Raw genomic sequence first — 15,382 nt, 5'->3', positions numbered from 1 at the left:
ACTAACTGAGTGACTGATTGATTGGCTGGTTGGTTGAATGGCTAGCTGGCTGGTTGAATGGCTGACTGACTGACTGACTGACTGACTTACTGACTGACTGACTGACTAACTGACTAGCTGAGTGACTGATTGATTGGCTGGTTGGTTGAATGGCTGACTGACTGACTGACTGACTGACTGACTGACTGACTGACTGACTGACTGACTGACTGACTAGCTGAGTGACTGATTGATTGGCTAGTTGGTTGAATGGCTAGCTGGCTGGTTGAATGGCTGACTGACTGGCTGACTGACTGACTAACTGACTGACTGACTGACTGACTGACTGACTGACTGACTAGCTGAGTGACTGATTGATTGGCTGGTTGGTTGCATGCCTAGCTGGCTGGTTGAATGGCTGACTGACTGACTGACTGACTGACTGACTGACTGACTGACTGACTGACTGACTGACTAGCTGAGTGACTGATTGATTGGCTGGTTGGTTGAATGGCTAGCTGGCTGGTTGAATGGCTAACTGACTGACTGACTGACTGACTGACTGACTGACTGACTGACTGACTAACTTAGTGACTGATTGATTGGCTGGTTGGTTGAATGGCTAGCTGGCTGGTTGAATGGCTGACTGACTGACTGACTGACTGACTGACTGACTGACTGACTGACTGACTAACTGACTAGCTGAGTGACTGATTGATTGGCTGGTTGGTTGAATGGCTAGCTGGCTGGTTGAATGGCTGACTGACTGACTGACTGACTGACTGACTGACTGACTGACTGACTGACTGAGTGACTGATTGATTGGCTAGTTGGTTGAATGGCTAGCTGGCTGGTTGAATGGCTGACTGACTGGCTGACTGACTGACTGACTGACTGACTGACTGACTGACTGACTGACTGACTAGCTGAGTGACTGATTGATTGGCTGGTTGGTTGAATGCCTAGCTGGCTGGTTGAATGGCTGACTGACTGACTGACTGACTGACTGACTGACTGACTGACTGACTGACTGACTAGCTGAGTGACTGATTTATTGGCTGGTTGGTTGAATGGCTAGCTGGCTGGTTGAATGGCTAACTGACTGACTGACTGACTGACTGACTGACTGACTGACTGACTGACTGACTGACTGACTGACTAACTGAGTGACTGATTGATTGGCTGGTTGGTTGAATGGCTAGCTGGCTGGTTGAATGGCTGACTGACTGACTGACTGACTGACTGACTGACTGACTGACTGACTGACTGACTGACTGACTAACTGACTAGCTGAGTGACTGATTGATTGGCTGGTTGGTTGAATGGCTAGCTGGCTGGTTGAATGGCTGACTGACTGACTGACTGACTGACTGACTGACTGACTGACTGACTGACTGACTAGCTGAGTGACTGATTGATTGGCTAGTTGGTTGAATGGCTAGCTGGCTGGTTGAATGGCTGACTGACTGGCTGACTGACTGACTGACTGACTGACTGACTGACTGACTGACTGACTGACTGACTAGCTGAGTGACTGATTGATTGGCTGGTTGGTTGAATGGCTAGCTGGCTGGTTGAATGGCTGACTGACTGACTGACTGACTGACTGACTGACTGACTGACTGACTGAGGCAGAGAGACAGGTAGGTGTTGGCAGGGTTGGTTTGGTTTGGAGTGTTGAGGTTTTATGATATTGTAGAGACAGAGAGGTTCAAAGCTTAATTAGACTTGTATCTTTGAGCCATGAGTCAGTAGAGAGGGAGAAAGAGGCAGACAGGCAGAGAGACAGGAAAAACAGGGAGGAAGAAAAGCTATTTGCACTGTACCTATAGGTCAGTATGGTGTAGAGTTGTATACTTGAATCAAGAGTAAATATAGACGCAGATACGAAGGCGGGCAAGCTGAGAGAGAGGGAAAGAAAGGGTCTGAATGAAAGGGAGGAGTCAGGCCTGCAGAAGGGGAGCTTTTGGTATTGTTTACTGATTAGTGTGATAAAGTGTTGTGTTGTGTTGTGAGGTGCAGAGAAAGAGAGAGGCTTGTGTGGTGATATTTCATGTTGATGTACAGCAATATGAAATAGTTCTCAGGAGAGAGAGAAAGAGATAGAAATTAGTGACACACACACACACACACACACACACACACACACACACACACACACACAGTAATACTCTATAGAAACCTATTTCTTTCCTAATTTGTCTATCTCCATCTTGTTTTTCATTGTAAGTCATTAATGTTTATCTTGTATTGTCTTGGCATTATTAAAACATGAGGTATATTATTATTAGTGGTTGTAGTTTTGTATCACAACATTAACTTATATTAGTTTTGCCTGAAAATCTCTCGTTTTCTAACATTCTCCCATCCTGCAGGCCTGAGTCCAGACCGAGACCCAGAGAAATGTAAACAAACGCACCAGTCAGACTTGATATAGGAGTGAATTTGTTGCTTTTTAAAGCGGCAGTCGGTCTGTACATGTGTGAGGTGGCGAGGGGTGTCGCCAGGGGGCGGCTAGTAGCGTCTGCCACCAGGGAAATATGTAAAAACATAAAAAAGACGCTTCTCAAGAAAGGTAAGGCCGGTTGCAGCTTTTATTTTTTCTTTATTTCTTTCCATCAGGTTAGGTTTATATTAATTCAGTTAGTTAGGTTTGGTTAAGTCTCTCTCTCTCTCTCTCTCTCTCTCTCTCTCTCTCTCTCTCTCTCTCTCTCTCTCTCTCTCTCTCTCTCTCTCTCTCTCTCTCTCTCTCTCTCTCTGTGGTGCTAATGGTGCAGGAAGGCCTTGTCTACCTGCACCATAAGCCACTATACCATGCGTCACTGTACATTTAAACTGTACCCCAAAAACTTAACCTAACTGGCCCTCACTTAAAAAAAAATATATCGTTTTTTTTTCGTGTTCTTAATATTTCAGTGCTACAATACCACATCACTGTACCCTATGATGCTAATGGTGCAGGAAGGCCTTGTCTACCTTCACCATAAGCGACTGTACCATGCGTCACTGTACCTTAAAACTGTACCACAAAAACAACCTAACTGGCCCTCACCTGAAAAAAAATATCTTTTTTTTTTTGTGTTTGCTTAATATTTCAGTGCTACAGTACCACAGCACTGTACTCTATGGTGCTAATGGTGCAGGAAGGCCTTGTCTACCTTCACCATAAGCCACTGTACCATGTGTCACTGTACCTTAAATCTGTACCACAAAAACAACCTAACTGGCCCTCACCTGAAAAAAAATCTCTTTTTTTTTTAACCTAACCTAACCTAACCTAACCTTACCTAACCTAACCTAACCTAACCTAACCTGACCTGACCTGACCTAACCTAACCTAACCTAACCTAACCTGACCTAACCTAACCTAACCTAACCTAACCTGACCTGACCTAACCTAACCTAACCTAACCTAACCTAACCTAACCTAACCTAACCTAACCTATCCTAACCTAACCGAGACATTAAAAATTAGTCACAAGGCAAAAAGACGATTCAAAGTGACTGACATACCAAGCAATTAATTAGTGAAATCAGTCTTTGTTGACTACTCCAAAGCCTTTCAGTTTGTCGACCTCAGTATACTGTTAGGAAAAAGTGCATTATTAAGACATTATTAGTGGTTGTATCACGGTATTTTATAATAGACTTATAACTAGTTTCCCCTGAAAATCTTTCGTTTTCTATCATTCTTTCATTCTACACGCCTGAGCCCTGACAGAGACCCAGAGAAATGTAAACAGGCACGAGTCAGACTTGATATAGGGCTGAATTTGTTGCTTTTCAGAGAGGGGCAGTCGGTCTGTACATGCGTGAGGTGGCGAGAGGCGTGTCCAGGGGGCGGCTAGTAGCGTGTGCCACCGTGGAAATATGTACAGACATAAAGAAGACGCCCTCAAGAAAGGTAAGGCCGGTTCCAGCTTTTATTTTTATTTATTTATTTCCATCCCGGCCTGGGACCCCCCCTTTCCCGAGTCCTGAGGTGTTGGGGGACGGCCCGGGGGTGCTGTGTGCCCGTGAGTGTACCAGGTGCTCAAGCTTATACAAAACAAGGAAAGTTTGAAGCATTTTTAGAGGGGCAGTCGGTCTGTACATGCGTGTACTCGTACATTAATTTTGAGGTGTTCCTTGTCATCCCCTGTCACTCCTGCCTGCCTCTGTCACCTCTACCAATCCCTGTCAAGCTCTGCCAAGCCCTTTGTCACCTCTCAAGTAATGAGGTGGCTTGAGATGTGAGATTTTAAACAGAAGCCTTTGCTGTCACCCCTGCCAAGCCCTACCAAACCCTGTCAGCCCCCACCAAGGCCCTCTCAAGCCACCACTCAACCCCCTACCGAGACCTATCAGCTCTATAATCTGAAAAAAGTGCAGTGTCTTAGGAGGGATTGATTAAGTAAACAGTGACTTATGGCCAAAATGGAACTATATGGAGATTAAGTAGAGATTAGAATAGAAGCTGAAATTGAGCAGGATAGTTACAATCACAGACTTCCAACTTGCTACTCCTTGGTGTGAAAGAATCTGCAGGAAATTAAGTACATGGCAACTCCTGTTAGTCCCTCATGTGTTCTTGAAAGCAGACTGACAGATTCAGTGTGTGACATGCTGACGTGGGGGAAGGCTGTCTGGTGGCTGCTCTATGCTGTAGCTAACAAAATGGTTGTGTTTCAAGTGTTGTCATGCCTGGAAAGTCTACAGGTCATCATTACTAGTATAAATGTGTACTACAATGGTGAAATTTAGTGAAAAAATGTGCTGTTTATGTATTGGCAGGGAAAGATTTGTGCTCATCAAGACAATGATAAAAAAAAATTTTATATTATTATTATTATTACTATTTTTTTTCTTTTACTTGTTTTGCTGTAAGATGAGACTACAATAACTGCCCCTTGATGCCCTATAAGGTACCGCCAAGCACCAAGGGGCGGCCACCACGGTGCACAGTGAAGCACGTCCCAGCATCCCTGTCACCATCTTTTCCCTGCCAATAATTATGCATTACATTTCCCAACTAATTTCATTCTAGTGCAACATTTCTACTACTAATGGTGACCTGTACACTTCCCAGCATGACCAGTACAGCACTTCAAACAAACACAGCCTTTTCTTAGCCACAGCAAGGTGCAGCCACGACAGACAGCCTTCCCTAAGTCAGCATGTCACACTGCATCCATAACACTGAGCTTCCAGGAACACATCTGGGGGACTGATACAAGTTGCTGTGTAGGTCATTTGTCCCAGCAGACTCTTTCACACCAAGCAGGCATGAGGTGGTAGTCTGTGCAGTGCGTCAGTGCTTGGAATTTTGAACCGGTCTTGCTGCATCTATGGCCCAGAGACCAAACAGAGGGCTAGCTGAACCTAACACAAACCAAACAGACGCCCACCAGAACCATACACAGGCCCACAGAACTAACTGACTGGCTGGCCGGCTGACTCGCTGGCTGAGTGACTGACTGACTGACTGACTGACTGGCTGGCTTGCTGGCTGGCTTACTAACTGACTGACTGACTGACTGGCTGGCTGAGTGACTGATTGACTGGCTGGTTAGCTAGTTGGGTGGCTAGCTGATTGGTTGAATGGCTGACTGACTGACTGACTGACTGACTGACTGACTGACTAGCTGAGTGACTGATTGATTGGCTGGTTGGTTGAATGCCTAGCTGGCTGGTTGAATGGCTGACTGACTGACTGACTGACTGACTGACTGACTGACTGACTGACTGACTGACTGACTAACTGACTGACTGACTAGCTGAGTGACTGATTGATTGGCTGGTTTGTCGAATGGCTAGCTGGCTGGTTGAATGGCTAACTGACTGACTGACTGACTGACTGACTGACTGACTGACTGACTGACTAACTGAGTGACTGATTGATTGGTTGGTTGGTTGAATGGCTAGCTGGCTGGTTGAATGGCTGACTGACTGACTGACTGACTGACTTACTGACTGACTGACTGACTAACTGACTAGCTGAGTGACTGATTGATTGGCTGGTTGGTTGAATGGCTGACTGACTGACTGACTGACTGACTGACTGACTGACTGACTGACTGACTGACTGACTGACTAGCTGAGTGACTGATTGATTGGCTAGTTGGTTGAATGGCTAGCTGGCTGGTTGAATGGCTGACTGACTGGCTGACTGACTGACTAACTGACTGACTGACTGACTGACTGACTGACTGACTGACTAGCTGAGTGACTGATTGATTGGCTGGTTGGTTGCATGCCTAGCTGGCTGGTTGAATGGCTGACTGACTGACTGACTGACTGACTGACTGACTGACTGACTGACTGACTAGCTGAGTGACTGATTGATTGGCTGGTTGGTTGAATGGCTAGCTGGCTGGTTGAATGGCTAACTGACTGACTGACTGACTGACTGACTGACTGACTGACTGACTGACTGACTAACTGAGTGACTGATTGATTGGCTGGTTGGTTGAATGGCTAGCTGGCTGGTTGAATGGCTGACTGACTGACTGACTGACTGACTGACTGACTGACTGACTGACTGACTAACTGACTAGCTGAGTGACTGATTGATTGGCTGGTTGGTTGAATGGCTAGCTGGCTGGTTGAATGGCTGACTGACTGACTGACTGACTGACTGACTGACTAACTGACTGACTGACTGACTGACTGACTGACTGACTGAGTGACTGATTGATTGGCTAGTTGGTTGAATGGCTAGCTGGCTGGTTGAATGGCTGACTGACTGGCTGACTGACTGACTGACTGACTGACTGACTGACTGACTGACTGACTGACTAGCTGAGTGACTGATTGATTGGCTGGTTGGTTGAATGCCTAGCTGGCTGGTTGAATGGCTGACTGACTGACTGACTGACTGACTGACTGACTGACTGACTGACTAGCTGAGTGACTGATTTATTGGCTGGTTGGTTGAATGGCTAGCTGGCTGGTTGAATGGCTAACTGACTGACTGACTGACTGACTGACTGACTGACTGACTGACTGACTGACTGACTGACTGACTGACTAACTGAGTGACTGATTGATTGGCTGGTTGGTTGAATGGCTAGCTGGCTGGTTGAATGGCTGACTGACTGACTGACTGACTGACTGACTGACTGACTGACTGACTGACTGACTGACTGACTAACTGACTAGCTGAGTGACTGATTGATTGGCTGGTTGGTTGAATGGCTAGCTGGCTGGTTGAATGGCTGACTGACTGACTGACTGACTGACTGACTGACTGACTGACTGACTGACTGACTGACTGACTAGCTGAGTGACTGATTGATTGGCTAGTTGGTTGAATGGCTAGCTGGCTGGTTGAATGGCTGACTGACTGGCTGACTGACTGACTGACTGACTGACTGACTGACTGACTGACTGACTGACTGACTAGCTGAGTGACTGATTGATTGGCTGGTTGGTTGAATGGCTAGCTGGCTGGTTGAATGGCTGACTGACTGACTGACTGACTGACTGACTGACTGAGGCAGAGAGACAGGTAGGTGTTGGCAGGGTTGGTTTGGTTTGGAGTGTTGAGGTTTTATGATATTGTAGAGACAGAGAGGTTCAAAGCTTAATTAGACTTGTATCTTTGAGCCATGAGTCAGTAGAGAGGGAGAAAGAGGCAGACAGGCAGAGAGACAGGAAAAACAGGGAGGAAGAAAAGCTATTTGCACTGTACCTATAGGTCAGTATGGTGTAGAGTTGTATACTTGAATCAAGAGTAAATATAGACGCAGATACGAAGGCGGGCAAGCTGAGAGAGAGGGAAAGAAAGGGTCTGAATGAAAGGGAGGAGTCAGGCCTGCAGAAGGGGAGCTTTTGGTATTGTTTACTGATTAGTGTGAAAAAGTGTTGTGTTGTGTTGTGAGGTGCAGAGAAAGAGAGAGAGGCTTGTGTGGTGATATTTCATGTTGATGTACAGCAATATGAAATAGTTCTCAGGAGAGAGAGAAAGAGATAGAAATTAGTGACACACACACACACACACACACACACACACACACACACACACACACAGTAATACTCTATAGAAACCTATTTCTTTCCTAATTTGTCTATCTCCATCTTGTTTTTCATTGTAAGTCATTAATGTTTATCTTGTATTGTCTTGGCAGATGTGGTGAAGACAGTGTTATGCACCACCACACCACCATTACACTTCCTGTCTTGCTTGGTGAATGAACAGAGCACCACTAACATCACATCATTGCATCACCACATCACCACACCACCACCTCCTGTCCTGCCCCAGTGAAATAGAACATCACCACCACATCACCACATCAAGAGTCAGTGATTGGTGAGTACAGCAATTAGTATTTATATGCATGTAGTGTACTGTAATCTTGTTCATGTATGTACTCGTATGTTGTGTGGACACAACCTTCCTGGCACACACTGACTTCACTTGACCTCATCTCACCAGGACACAAAGAACACACCTGACCTGTCATCATTCCTGACATACACTCACCCACCCAGACTTCACTACACACACACACACACACACACACACACACACACACACACACACACACATTATTATTATTATTGTTATTATTATTATTATTATTATTATTATTATTATTATTATTATTATTATTATTATTATATTTCTCTTCTCTCTCTATAATTATTTATTTATTTATTCATCCGTTTCTTTATTTTGATGAAAAGAAATTATTAACATATGAGGCGCGCGGTACAACAACGACGTACGTACAACAACGACGTAACCGTGTTTTTGCCTGCTCCGTGTGGTAGAAGGGTGTAAAAGTCTCGTGGTGATGTCGGCCAAGTCATATTCGACCATCTAAGCACCTGTACTAAGGCTCAAAGTCGAGCGTAGTGCGGAGAAAATTTCTCTGGACTAACATCTCGAAAGCGGTACAACAACGACGCAACCTGCTCCTCCCAGCCTCACGTGCGTATGGCCAATCAGCGGCGCGGTTGCAGCCGCCCGGCGCGGGCGAGCCAATCACAGCACCGCTGCCATGTTTACCAGCGCCGTTGCCATGGTGACAACACACTCACCATGTGCTCATCCACTCTGCCCTTTAACACGCCCGAGCACAGACGCACGCTACCTTTCTCGTGACTCTTTACGCAACTATGGCTACTAGAGTGCAGACGAAAGTGTCACAGCATCCTGCTGTGGCCACCAGCCTTACGTAAGTTTTTTAAATCCCCAGTCAACCCGACTTAGTGGGTTGAAGGGGGATTTAAAGGGTTGGTAAATCCGCTAAGGGCATTGCCAGGATCAAACAGACGTATCCTGGTAATCAACTTAACTGTCTCAAGCCAGTGTAAAGGATGAGAGCCAACTATATTCATTGAATACAAAAAAAAAAAAAAAAATTCGTTTCTTCATAATGTTCTTGACATAGCGGCTTTCCATTAATACTTACCAGAATGCATGCACAAACATAAAATTATCAGCATTACACACTGTTAGTCATAGCAGGACGTCAAAGTTATGGTAGGAGTAATAACGTGCCGGTAATGAGTAAGTTTTATTTTTTACGCTCGGAAAAAAATTCATAAAAAATTTATTTATGTACCAATCTTCATGAAACTTTCACCTAATACTATGTGTACTAGGCTCTAACACATTATTAACAAATGAAAACAATATCGGGAAAAAAAATTATTACCTACGGTATACGCGTTAATTAACGCGTAAGTCATCCACCCAAAATCGTCACCTATCACTTCGAAACCTACATCCCCAAACAGAACTACCCAAGACCTTTCAAATGATGTATAATACTTACTTATTTAAGGGTATCCTTTTGTGCGCAATCAGTGTTTAACTTTGAGCGCGTTTTTCTCGAAACTTCCCATTTCTCGGTTACGTCGTTGTTGCGCCGCGCGCCTCATATATCAATTTAATCTCTCTCTCTCTCTCTCTCTCTCTCTCTCTCTCTCTCTCTCTCTCTCTCTCTCTCTCTCTCTCTCTCTCTGAATCTGTTTCTCATTTTTCAGAACAGATTCTTTTCCATCTAATTATGAAACCTAACACACTCTCTCTCTCTCTCTCTCTCTCTCTCTCTCTCTCTCTCTCTCTCTCTCTCTCTCTCTCTCTCTCTCTCTCTCTCTCTCTCTCTCTCTCTCTAATGAACCCTCCAGTTTTTTTTTTTTTTTTTATAATACGAGTGTAAATATTTTGCATGGTGGCTTCACAATGCCGGGCAGTGCCACTGAAAAAATATTATGATGTTTTTTGAGTGGCGAACAGTCTGGGTTTTTTTTTTCTTAATTGAATGAGTGAAAGACTCTGATTCTTTATGTACGTGTGTGTGGCTGAATATGTGTATGTGTGTGTGTGTCTATGTGTGTTTGTGTACAGGCCTCTTCTCTAGTGTCACAATGCCATAAGTGATGGTGCTTCGTGTGCAGGTGTGTATTACGTGTATAAGGTGTGTGAGTGCGTACAGTGCCACATAGAGCCCTACAGTGCCAGACCAGGGGAGTGAAACAAATCTGGCATCTTCGTAGTGACGTCATGGCGCGCGCGCGCGCAGCTACTCGGTTCATTCCAGTGATCGAAAAGTATAATAGCGAATCTTGTCTCCCAGCCTGCAGCCAGCCCTAGCCTGACCCGCCAGACATGTGTCCCAGGCCTTCCCCTAGCCTGTAGAGCCATGTAAGCCTGCAGGTCAAGGTCAGGTAAAAAAAAAAAACAGGCCGTAACGTAAAAGATCAAGACATTTACGAAGACTGTCTTTGATGGGCTCAGGTCCTCCGTGCAGACCACCAACAAGCAAGAGATTGACGAAATACAGGTTGTGAAGACGCTGCAAGCTGATGCCTTCAGAGATCGCGAAGGTAATAGTCACACATGCTCACCCTGCACTTATCACCCTGATAGTCCAAGATAGTAGTGACATTAGTGGTTCTTCAATGTCCGCCTCCCTCTCTCCCTCTCTCTCTCTCTCTCTCTCTCTCTCCGCTGCCTGTCACCAACTTGGCCCTCTCTTCATTCGTTTTTTTTTCAGTTTTCTTATCTCCTGCGCTTATTATTACCGCCATACTGCGTGTATAGATAGTTTATACACCCATACATCTGCCATGAATGTATTACCGTGATAGTCCAAGCTGTCAGTGAGATTGATAGTACGTGTTTGGACCCCTCTCCCCACCATCCGACACCAAACAACCGCCTTGTCGCTAACATTTTTCCTTATTTCTTCCCTGATACGCTTATTTATACATCTATACTGCGTTCATACATAGATTATACATTGATACATGTACCCTGAGTTCCTGTGCATGTAAAAATGTGTCTATAGTACGAAAAATAACAAGATAATTTTTCCATATTTTTCCTTCCTTTCCCCGCCCTCACCAAAACATCGGTGCCCTTCTTTTTTTCATTGTTTCTTCTCATTCACGCCCATAGGTGAATTATTCATTTACACATCTACTATTCACATCCCAGCCCGATAATCCTAGTCTGTAGTTAAATAAGATACTTTGTGTTAGTCAGCGTCACCTATGCCTGCATCTCCATCCCCTCCCTCTCTGTCATCCCAGACTGACAATATTAATTTCTCCTCACCTACGCTTATTTATATGCCAATATACTGTTCATACATATTTCATACATACATACATGTCATGTTTCTCTGTATATATAGATTTCTACCTGTAATGATAAAAGTATAAATGTATGCCTTGGGTCTGGCAGGTAAATGAATCTTCAGTTTGTTTTCTTAATTTCTTCATGTCACTATACCACAGCACTGTACCCTATGGTGCTAGTGGTGCAGGAAGGCCTTGTCTACCTACACCATAAACCACTGTACCATGCATCACTGTAACTTTAAACTGTAGCACAAAAACTTAACCTAACTGTGATGTTCCTAGACCTCCTAAACGATTTCCAAGAGTGGTGAATCAACTTGCAAGACTCCCACTGTTGCAGTACCATGTCAGTGTACATTGTGGTGTTAATGGTGCAGTACAAGGGCCTGGCAGTGTACCATGTGCCATAGTACCTCAAAAACACCTGTAAGACTGTTTTTCTTCTTTTCCTCTGATATATTTGTTTATTTATTTATTTATTACAATTTTTTATCTATTGTTTTGGTTTGCTTCAGAATCCTGAATCATGTGTTTTTTTTTTCTATTTATTTTTATTATTTTATTTATTTATTTCTATATAATTAGATTTGGTTAGGTTAGTTCGGCTGAGTTAGGTTGGCTTCAGTTCATCAAAGTTAGGTCAGGTTAGGTTACGTCAGGTCAGGTTAGTCTAGAATAATTTACGTTAGGTTAAGTTAGGTTACGTTAGGTTAGGTTAAGTTAGCTTACATTAGGTTAGGTCAGGTCAGGTTAAGTTAGGTTAGGTTAGGTCATCCCCTGTCAGTCCTGCCTGCCCCTGTCACCTCTACCAATCCCTGTCAAGCTCTGCCAAGCCCTTTGTTACCTCTCAAGTAATGAGGTGGCTTGAGATGTGAGATTTTAAAACAGAAGCCTTTGCTGTCACCCCTGCCAAGCCCTACCAAACCCTGTCAGCCCCCACCAAGGCGCTCTCAAGCCCCACCAAGGCCTGTCAACCCCCTACCGAGACCTATCAGCTCTATAATCTGAAAAAAGTGCAGTGTCTTAGGAGGGATTGATTAAGTAAACAGTGACTTATGGCCAAAATGGAATGACTGACTGACTGACTGACTGACTAGCTGAGTGACTGATTGATTGGCTAGTTGGTTGAATGGCTAGCTCCAACACTTGAACTGACCAGTCTTACACCTCAACAGGTCCTCACCTTGTTGTAGGAGAGCTGACAACATGTACCAGCCAGCAGCAACTCCCATGCTAACAGGCTTCTCCCCCGCGGGTATGTAGCACCTCTGGAGTCGCTCGATGAAGAAGAGGATGCTGGCGAGGCCTGTCGTGTTAGCCGGGATGCGCCGGTACAGAGCTGTGTCCGTTGGGGTTGTGTAGGCAAGCATCTTCTTGGCAAGGTCCTCGTAGGTGGCCGCAAACAGTTTACGGCTGTGGGATGAGAACTTGTCTTGTGAATGTGACGTTGGGGTGAGTGTTAATCTGATTTTGTGTTACTATGTTCTGTGGGGAGTGGGTGTTAATGTGATTTTTTGTTAACTGAATGCTGTGTCTGACCTCCTGAGGTGTAGTATGGTGGGCCACAAGATTGTCCCTTTCCACTAGGGGCTGACAGATGATATTAAGAGTGTGAATGTGTGTGTGGTGTTAACGTGCTGGAGTGTGCACAGCCAGGAGTGTTTGGGGAATGAAAATAAAAGGAGTTATGGATGTTTAAAAATGCATCTTTTGAGAGCTAAGTATACAAGAAAGTTGGTGTGTTTGGGGAATGAGTAAACAATGAAGAAATGTTTTGAGGAACTGGGTGTGCAGAGGCAGGAGTGTTTGGAGAATGAGAATACAGGAAGACAGGAATGATTTGGGAATAAGTGTACAAGAAAGGAGTGTTTGAGTGACAATATATAAGGAAGAGGTGTTTTGAAAATGAGAGTACAAGGAATGAGCATTTTGGGAGTTAATATACAAGGAAGCAAGTATTTAAGGGACAAGTATACAAGATTATTTTCCTGTCATATGTCATTATACAATGTTTTTCTTTGTTATATACATCATTCCCTTTCACTTTTCATATCTTGTGTTCTCGTCATTCTGATGTAATGTTACAGATAGAGAATGTTTGGTGTCAAATTTTCACTAATTTCATATGTGTATAAACTTTCATTTCATTGACTTTTTTTTACTATTACTACTATATTTGCTTGCTTTTTAAACAAGTCTTTTCTTTCAGAGGAGGGAAGCACAGGGGAAGAGGAGGACGAGGAGGAAGAGAGTTAAGAGTCACAAGAGGAGGAGGAAGGTGGAAAGAAAGAGGAAGGAGAGGAGGAGGAGGAGGAGGAGGAAGATGGAGAAGGAAAGGAGAAAGATAAGAAGGAAGGAAATGCCGCAGAAGGAGAAGGTGAGTTGTTAATAAGGTTTTGTGTGACAAGTTTTCTGAAAATTTTATTTGTTTACATGAAGTTCGTTTTGTATATATTACTCTTAATATACTACTTCTCCCACCACATGCAATTTGTCTGTCTGCTGTTGTGGTTCTTTCATTTCTTGTTCCCTTTCCTGAATATACCATTTCCTTAGTTTCATATCTAGTACCCTCCAATAAAATTTCTGCTTCTCGGTCTCTGTACTTCTCTCGTTTTTTTTTGCTTGGCTTCATTCCTCAGATCCTTCTCTTTTTCCCTTTCTTCCAAGTTCATATCTCTTTTTTACCCAAATATTCTTGTATTCTGAATTTTCAGCCAGCTTCCCAGTTCTCACTAGGATCTCCTTTACTGTAACTTGGGATCTCATTCTCACTTTTAATGGTCTTTTACCTCCTTCACTATATTTTCAAATTCTATATGCTTCTTCCACTTCTCATTCCAGTCCCTGTTCTTCACCTTGGACCATTGTAATAATTTTCCTTACCAACTCCTCTCTCTCTCTCTCTCTCTCTCTCTCTCTCTCTCTCTCTCTCTCTCTCTCTCTCTCTCTCTCTCTCTCTCTCTCTCTCTCTCTCTCTCTCTCTCTCTCTTATTCCCTTTTCTTCCTTTCTTCCTTCCCTCCTATCTTTGTTTCTCCCTCCTCCTCCTCCTCCTCCTCCTCCTCCTCCTCCTCCTCCTCCTCCTCCTCCTCCTCCTCCTCCTCCTCCTCCTCCTCCTCCTCCTCCTCCTCCTCCTCCTCCATTCTACCTAACAAGAAATAATAGATTCAAGATTATACCCAAACGTTTTAAATCCCACAAGGCCAAACATTTTTTCTTTAATCGTATAGTAAATATATGGAGTAAACTTCCTGCAGAAATTGTGAACAATATTGAAATTGTGAAAGCAATATTATTGAATCAGTTCATCCTAAACATTTGTACTTTGTTTTTCCACAGAGCACAAGAAATTAGAATTGACAGAGAAACCAGACAGTATCTCCGCCTCTGAAAGAAGCACAAGAACCAAGAAATTACATCATTCAATGAAATGAGAATATAATCTAAGGTAAGAATTTACATAGCCTTCATTTTGGTTTACATTCTATAAAGGTAACAGTAACATGGATATGTTTTAGACATTGAAATCTTTCTCTGATTGCATACAAATGGTACATCAATCAATAAATAAATAATAAATACTTAGAAGTTGGGAATTCAAATCACCAAGTATAAAATGAACCACCATTCCAGAGATGAAGATAACTAAGGAATTAATATACTGGTTAACTGTCACACCAGCATGAACAGAATAACACACCATTGTTGAGTAGAGTCTGTAGGAGGCAGGGAAGAGAGGCATGTAGTCAGTTTTAGAGAGCAGTACATATGAAATCAGCTGTAGAATATTCCCAAGAGTGCAATACTTACTGGAGTCTGTCA

The 15,382-nt window shown here is 43.8% G+C and overlaps 1 long non-coding RNA gene across 4 annotated transcripts in view; it reads left to right on the top strand.

Annotated features, from left to right (window-relative positions):
• Positions 1-14,086, top strand: part of LOC135099678 (uncharacterized) — a 58,514-nt gene extending 44,428 nt beyond the window's left edge. The window contains exons 17-22 of one of the 4 annotated variants that reach the window (XR_010268274.1): positions 2,355-2,554; positions 3,767-3,883; positions 8,088-8,272; positions 10,551-10,800; positions 12,735-13,011; positions 13,769-14,086. This is a non-coding gene — a long non-coding RNA (uncharacterized LOC135099678). Of the gene's footprint in view, positions 1-2,354; positions 2,555-3,766; positions 3,884-5,187; positions 5,203-8,087; positions 8,273-10,356; positions 10,372-10,464; positions 10,801-12,734; positions 13,012-13,768 lie in introns of those variants that run through there. The other 3 variants (XR_010268275.1, XR_010268276.1, XR_010268273.1) reach the window with 3 other exon arrangements.
• Positions 14,087-15,382: the final 1,296 nt, after the last annotated feature.

Source organism: Scylla paramamosain, unplaced genomic scaffold, assembly GCF_035594125.1.
Source record: "Scylla paramamosain isolate STU-SP2022 unplaced genomic scaffold, ASM3559412v1 Contig180, whole genome shotgun sequence".
Lineage (NCBI taxonomy): Eukaryota > Metazoa > Arthropoda > Malacostraca > Decapoda > Portunidae > Scylla > Scylla paramamosain.
This window is presented reverse-complemented; position numbering and strand designations above follow the sequence as displayed.